Here is an 8,880-nt window from a genome sequence, read left to right as displayed (position 1 = left end):
AGTAGTAGTTGCACCAATTTTACTTTAAATTAACTCCTTAGCAGTAACTTAAGTACTACTGCCCAATGAGATTTTAAGTCCATTTTATGCACAGTTTGGCTAATCGGGAATGGGCCTACATTTTAAAATCTGAACTACAATGTACCTCCACTGGGTATCAAACATGGATGTGGGTAACGGTTTAGATTATTTTATGATTTTTTTTTTTTTCAAATTATCCTAGCAGTAAGACTAATCTTAGAATTTTGGCAATCATTATCACACAAAATTTGAACCTTTGTTTGGATTTCGGTAAAAGTTATAAATGTTGAAAAAACACTTAAAAATTACCTTAGGCGAGCATGCGTGCTTCCCACGGACAATGCATTTTCCATCGTGAAGCAACTTAAGTATTGTAGACTAGTAGAAGTAAATCGGAAGTTTAGTAGAATGCATTTAGGGACTTTATTTTAATGCTAAGAAAACCAAACCTGGCCCACCTAACATAACTATGAAAGCATACATCTTTAAGTAATCACTAAAACTCCGCAGTATGTGTTAACAGATTTAAATCTAAGCATATAAAAATTGCATTCGTAGAATGATGAAATCGCAATGTAACAAAAGAAACTTGCGCCAAATACAATGCTATGGTCAAGTATTTACATTTGTTGGTGAAAATAGCCTCGTATGCTATTCCCACCACCTGGTGAAAAGAGTCACTTCCATTTTTTTATGTCTTTTGTGGTCATATCACACGTGCATGATATTAAATGACAATGAACACCACATTGACTTAAGAACTCCACATTGTAGTAGCTCCTGATTAGTGAAAAAGGTATTAAATTCATTATAACTCTAAATTTCAATTTTCGCACTGTGAAATTCTCTGCAATCCCTTTGAAAATTCTTATTTAAGCGGGGAAAAAATAACTTCGATTGAAGACGTCGATCAAAATTCTAAGCAACAAACATTTCGTCTACAATATTTTTTGCTCTTCCAAAAGGGTTGAAATAACAGTACGTTGGACAATTTGCAAAACGGCAGATTAGGCCCAAATATTACTATATTCATGAGAAAATGATTCGGCCAAGCAAGAAGGTTAGATAATACCGAACTTTATATTCGGGTCTCGCTATTTACGGGCGAATGTTTCAAAGTTGAGGTTAACACACACACCTCAATTTTATGGGCACGGAAACTTTGGAAATTACTTTCCAGTACGAAATTGGCGCACAGTTGGAGGTTTCTTCGACTAAAACTAGGTGCACGTTCTGCACAATTTTAAAAACTTATTTCGGAAACTTTCGCATGCTTCAATTAATCCTTCCAAAGTAATACATTGGACAGAAGTCGAAAATCTAGTACTATTTAATGAAACCAACCACTTACCGACTTCGGTGAGCACTACATGCCTTTGTTCGAAAGACTGTCCAAATAATAATAATAATAATAATAATAATAATAATTTTTATTGTAGAAACATGTGAGAACATCACATGTATTACAATCGTCAGAAATGTACAAATAAAGTATCTATAGATCTTACAAAAAAAAAAAAAACAACATCCAAAAAGCATTTTAGAAACGTAACACCACTTACATAAATTTAGTTGTTAACATTATTGTTTTACAATCATAACTATTTTACCTAATACAATTAATTTCAAAGAATTCTTCTACCCTATATATACAGTTATCGGTTAATATTTTTTGTACTTTTCTTTTGAATTCTAAAAAGGGCAGTTGCCTTAAAGACAGAGGGAGAGCATTGTGAAACTTAACTGACATGTAGTAGAAGGTTTTTGTGTCTTCTTGTAATTACATCTAAACAATCCTAAACAATCCCTATGTCTGGTTTGATAGGCATGTGAACACCCTAACTCCTCATAAATGTGAATGTTCTCTTTTATATAGAGTAGGCATTGGAATACAAAGATAGCAGGAGCTGTCATAATACCTAGTCTAACAAAACTTAACTTACAGTGGCCACGGCTTGGAAGACCACACATTAATCTTACACATATTTTTTGCATTTTTAATAACCTTTTTATTGAAGGCTGATGACCCCAAAGTAAGGTACCATAGCTTAAGTGACTGTGTATCTGTGCATAATAAACAGTTTTTAGAACCTTCAAGCTTACACACAATCTTAACCTACGAATTAAATAAACCCCTTTGCTAACCCTGGATTCAACTCTACTGATATGATCCTCCCATTCCAAATGATGATCTATTAAGAATCCCAAAAAGGTGACAGAATTATTTTCATGCCCTGTATTATGATTATTACTATAATATGTAAGTTCCAAGTTTTGGATCTTATCAGTGTTTATACAAAGCAAGTTAGCAGTACACCAGTCCTGTACAATATCGGAAGTAGATTTTAATGAGGACCTTAAAAGATTATTAGAATCAGAGTTCAAACAGATATTGATATCATCAGCAAATAGGTAACTACTGACCAAGGGTGTTGAAATGTTATATGGCAAATCATTTATGTAAATAATAAAAAGAATAGGACCCAGAATAGATCCTTGAGGTACTCCATGTTTAACAGGTAACAAGTTTGACTCCATTTCTTCAAAAACTACTCTCTGAGATCTCCCACTTAAATATGATTGCAAAAGTGACAGCGCTCCATCCTCAAAACCATAAAATCTTAACTTTTTTAGCAGAAGAGAGTGAGATACAGTATCGAATGCTTTGGACAAATCATATAGTTTCACATTAACAACTTTCTTACTGTCTAACCCTAATATACAATTTTTCAAGAATGAGACAGCAGCCTTAACAGTCCCTAGCCCAGTTCTATAGCCAAATTGAGAGTTACTAAATAACTTATTTTGTTCAAAATAATCAACAATCTGATTATTTAGGACAATCTCAAAAACTTTTGATATGACTGGAACCAACGAAATAGGTCTGTAACTATCAGGAAAAGACTTATTACCCTTTTTAAATATGGGTATCACTTTTACAAGCTTGAAGTCTTCAGGGAAAACGCACCCAATAATACATGAGTTTATAATGTGAGTTAAAGGTTCCTTTATAAATAGCACACAGGAGAAAAACTGTGTAAAATGTACAAATGTATGATAAATGTTAATGGTTACCAACTGGCAGGTAAACAACGTGGCATGTAATTGCATTATATCTACATTTACACACTTTCAAGAAATTGTAATGAAACATGTGACCGAGTTTATATCTCCCCTTTCATTATTATTATATCCTTTAATTTTACACTTACCTGTAAGTGAATTTTCATATTGTATGTGCTGGTCTTCGTCACCGACAATTCGTTTCCTATGCAGCAAAGATTGCAGCTTACAATGAAATTTCCATTTTTCCCTGTCCTCTTGAAAGTAAAAAACTTATTGTATTCTTCCCATGGCAACTTCTCGCGTGGTTTACTTCCACAATCGTCGCTGTCGATATCACTCATAATAATAACGTGGTACTATAAAACAAAGGCGACGCACAAAATTAACGGGCTCACGAGCTTCCACTACCTCCCAAACAAAATACAAATGAGATCGAGAGACCAAAGACGAAGGTATTTATACCACAGATGTTTATACTTTTTCCTTTAGGAACAAACAACAAAGTTAACGCGCTACACAGTTGCATGGCAACCTTTCTTCTTCTTCTTCTCTGGTAAACACTGTTGCCACGTAAACATTTACCTCAAAACTCCAACAAGAAAAGTAGCGGTAGCGAGGTGATTTTCGCTACAAACTACAAGAATTTTGTAGCGACGCTACAGCTACAGCTACAATTTATAAAATGTAGCGCCGCTACAGCTACAGCTACAAATTTTGTAGCTAGCTACAGTAGCGCCGCTACAAGTAGCGCGCTACTTCCGACCTCTGCATCAAATACCAATCAACTTTTAGTAGGCTTAACATGACACAAACTGAAAACTACTGGACTTACGCCCGATTTAGACGGAAGCATTTCCTTAGCATTTTTCTTAACATTTATGCCATGACCAAAATGCTACCGTGTAAAGTGAAAAATCGTATGGTATTTCAGATACCATGGCATATTTCATGGCATTTCTGAAGAATTCCTACTTCCGTAGCGACCTCTAGATCACGAGTGAAGTAGTAATGGCGGCCGCGTGAGTTTATCATTTCAATTTTGTAAGAGCCGATAACTATTGAACCGAGAGAAATAACGTTTCGTATAAAAAGTTATTAGATAGAAATCAATGGCGCTGCTTAAATACATACTTTACAACGTTTACTGTACACGCGTGGAATAATATTTTATTTGCTTCAAATGTAAACACCGTGCACTATGCTTTCAAAAATATTAAAAGGAAATGCTCTGGTCTAAAGTCGGTCTTACTACATCTTTTCTTGCTTTGACCACAACAACTGTGTGTTTTGTAATTTGAAACGAACAAAGCCTGTTCAAAGCAGGCCAGTGATAGCTACATATTGTGTCTTTCAAGAGAAGAGACAGTTCCTAACAGCAATAATGATGATTGATTGAGTTTGTGTTTTAAGTCCACTTTATGCGTAGTAAGGCTAATCGGGACTAGATCAATACAGTTTTAAGTGGGATCCGAACTACTATGTGCCTCCACCGGGTATCAAATCGAAGACCTCTTTACTACAAGGTGACAATAATGCTGAAAGAAATACAATAGCTGATTATCTTTGTAGAGACTCTCCCCTGAACTACATGAAAGAAAATGCGACTTCTCTTGCAGGTTTGAATCAATAGCATACCTGCTGCATGCTATAGGCACTTCAATACTTCATATTCTATGCTCATTATGACAACATGGCTTTAATAAGTAGGCTAATATGACTCTGAAAGATTTTCGTTGAAAATATGTTTTGAAAAAGGAGTGTGCAATAATCACCCCTTTGCACCCCCCTGGCGAAGCCCATGAATAAACAGCCCACCAAAATAAGAGACAGGAGAAGATCACCAAGAGACACCAAGAAGTACATAAGGAGATCACCAGGCAACACCAAGAGGCGGCAGTTATCATCAAGAGGCATCAACAGGTCCAGCCCAAAAGGGAGAAAGGGGAGTTCATGCAGCCATTGCCAAGACAAAGAGAATATTCCCTGCAGAAATATAGCATCCCATTGTCTAGTCCACCTGACTTCACTGCCGCCACAGTCTCCGTGCGCTGTCTACCAGCAAGGTGCAACAAATTCAAATCAACATCTCTTGGACTCTCCGAGGTGACAGCTTGTCCCCAGACACCGCCACTCACCTCAGAAAGAGGCCAGGGACCACATCTAGAAATGGGTGTGACTAAGAGCCGAAACAATCGTTTCCCAAATTACTCCGTTAAATATAGCTAATGAGTGTAAAGACAGACAGCCAGTCACAATCTTGATTCCACCTCTTATTAATTAAGTTACCCCAGCGTGACTTAATTCCGTTATCATATCCCGACATCACACTACAAAATCGTGTACATCTCTACAAGAGAAATAACTGAAAAGATGGAACTGATTTTGATCTAGATGCAAAATTTGATAAGTAAATATATTGGATGGGAATGTGAACATTTGATAGGGACCCGTGCCCCCACCTTAACAAACCCCTGGTTAGTTAGCGTTAAAAGAAAAACTGAAAATCTACTAAAATTAATCATTAAATTATATTTACGAAAGGACTGCTCTGTTCTTAAGCAGACGAATATGTATTAAATTGATCAGCAGATTTTGTTTTTAAATATTTAACTTTTTAATGCCATATTTAAAAATTAATAAGTTAAATTTATGAAGGGAGGAAAGAAGGAAAACAAAGGGTGATCGATATGAGGAGAAGAAGTAAAAGATCGATAGATAGAAAGAAAAGGAAATAGGATGATAGAGACAGAAGGAAGGGATATAAATAGATGGAGAGAGGAACGATGAGAAATAAATAATATCGATAGACACAGAGAGAGAAGGAAGAGAGATAAAATTCGACAGAAATAAAATAAATAATAGGTCGAGAGAGGGGGGAGGAAGAGAGATAAAGAAAGAAGAAAGTAAAAAGAAAGTGAAAGAAGCAGGAGAGAGGAAAGAGATGAAGATTTATGGAGAAATAAATAGATTGATTGGATTTATTTTACTTCACTTTTCTGCCAAAATTTATCTAATCGAGATGAGGATGGATGGTGATAAGGTGAGATGGATGGGCATATATGAACAATACAATACGAGTCCCAGAGAGGATTATAGTTACTGGCTGTGAGTCCAGGCGCCAGAGCCTCGCTATATTGACAAATGCAGTCCAGTACAGGTAAGGCTGGTTGATATTTGGGTGTCTTCGGAAATGGTCACCCCTTACACAACACAGAACAGTTCGGTAGTAGCTATCCTATAGGAAAGTAGAATGACACAGGAATTTTATGAATTTGATGCAAATTCTCAATTTATGTTATGTTGTACATAATACGGATTTTTGCTACCAATAGCCAGGGGCGGTTACTGATATTGTTGCAGTGTTGTAAAACGACAGGATATTTTACCATGAGATTTCATACTTTTGTTAGTAATTTTTTCATTGTTTTCTTATTAAATATATTGAACATAAACAAAAAATATTACCCTTAATTGCTTCAAAGAAGCTAATTTCATTGTGATCTCTTAAAAAGGAGGAGGCAACCTGCGAAATTTCACAGTATACGAGTAGCTTAGACACACAGGTGGTCGTTGCAGTGACGGAGCAACAGCCAGATTTCTACAGCGCGTGCTACTGCAGCGAGGTTCAATCCTGTTTTTCCTATCCCGTTGCTTCAGTCCACTGGTCGTTCCAGAGCTCCTGCAACGAACACAGGGATGTTCATTTTTCTATACACCGTTAAGAGAGCAACAGCGTTACTCTCCTGCGCCGTAGAGCAACAGAAAAAATGTTCACGTGGGGCAAATATAAATATTTTCTTTTGTGGGTAATCTTGACCTAATTTACTAAACTTATCACTAATAGGGGTGTAAGGGGTACCTTCCACGTAGGCGCCCAAAAGTCAACCTCACTTCCACGTTGTACACCCTGGACTGAAGACTAACGAGGCTCTGGCGACTGGCACTATGGCCAGTATAATTTTTGTGTTGTCTTGTTTTTTGTCCTTGTGTGTGCTGAGTGCACGTTTACAGCCTCAGCTTTTAACAGAAGTCAGAAGATTTTAATATTTTTAGTTATGCAACGTTAGAGTTGTTATTTGTAATGGTAAGGGGCTGGCCCCCGTATAATGTGACGGGTGCAAAATAGCCTAAGTGCTGACGCACCCAAAATTTTAAATTCAAATTCAAATTCAAATTATCACTAATATACCATATACTATATCATCAATCCTAATTCATTTTAAAATATAACTTATTGTACAGAAATGAGGTGCTTGTTATTTTCCTGATGCTGTGGCGTGGGCGGTTGGACTAATAGTAAGACCCCAAGGTCTATTCTCATAATAGTTGGCGATATTTGTGTACTGTTGTTAAGTCGTGTTCCCACCGTTACCGATACCAATGCTTGAAAATTGTAACAATTAAAAATTGTTCAAAACACTGATTATTATTATTATTGGCCGAGTATTCCAGTCCAAGCATCGATTTATCAAAGTTTTCCTTCAAAATATTCAACAACTGAATACGAACATTAAAGTACCGTATTTGCCGGCGTATAAAACGCACCCAATTTTTCGTACACATTTTTTCAGGGAAAAGCTGTATCCCTGATTTTATAATTAATTTACAGTATTTCAAATACAAAGTAATATGTTGATATACTTTCAACAAATAATTTAAGTATACCCTGTCCCAGCTAACTGTAGAGCAGGGCGGCGCATATCCGCAGAGGAGGAGGAGGAAAAATCGAGTGGTGAAAGCGCAGCTTTGTCAACCGTACGGTCATGTACAGCTGACGGCTCAGGAGAAGATCCCTGACGGAAGTGAAGTGACGTAACAGCAGGCGACTCCACTATTAGGGTCGGGGGTGTGTACCCTGAGTGAAAAACACATGTGTGCTCGCAGTAACCGATACAGCGACGCAAGTCGTTTAGGGTTACCAGAAGTTCTCTTTTACCCGGACAAATCCTGTTTTTCGGGTTCTAAAAATGCTCCGGGCGGATTTTTAGGAAAATTTGGAAATATCCTATTTTTTGGGGTACAGACAGCTGCCTAACTTCAAGATTAGTAACAAAACGTTATTTGTAAACAATTGTTAATATTGCTTCAGTTTTCAATTTCAAAGTAAAGAAATACAACACCCTCAGTTACAAGCGCAAAGAAAATAAACTTTTCTTGCAACAAAGAAAAATTGTTGGACCTTTGCGTCTCTTCTCTTGTCACCGCCGCGCCGCGTGAGGTTTAGATTTGAAAGCATTTGTGACATCTACCGCGGCTCTTGTTGACCAGCAAGTTTCTGACAATAGGTAAGAATATGCAGTTCGCCGCGGCTTACTTTGATTTGAGTTTCATGACAGAATTCAGAAATAAACAGTATTTTTTAACTGCCGTACTCTTAGTTGTTACATGGCAGTGGAGAAGTGAAATTCTGTCGACCAGCGATCTGAACCATCCCAAAATGCAAATGTGTTTTTAGTGACGTCTTACAAAAACGGTCTCCTGACTTTAGGACTGGAAGAAAAAACTCCGAGGCAGAATGTCAATTTATGTTATTCTTTTAAAGTAAGAGACCAAGCTTCACAACCGTATAAAATTAGGAGCATAGTGAATAAATATTAGAATATTAAGACATTTGCCTACAATGAGGCCTATTATTAGTTATACGGAAACGGTGTAAAATTATTTTACAGGGGTGTGTGATCTATAAGCCCACCGAAACACCAGTACGCACAAAACGTATGTCTTCGTCTAAAGTTAACAACATATTGCAATCTAAAAATGCCTTCTTTTTTAAAGTTTGTTATCTGGTAACCC

The sequence above is a fragment of the Lepisma saccharinum genome, chromosome 2 (genome assembly GCF_977018435.1).
Source record: "Lepisma saccharinum chromosome 2, izLepSacc3.1, whole genome shotgun sequence".
Classification (NCBI taxonomy): Eukaryota; Metazoa; Arthropoda; class Insecta; order Zygentoma; family Lepismatidae; genus Lepisma; species Lepisma saccharinum.
Note: the sequence above shows the minus strand (reverse complement) of the source record.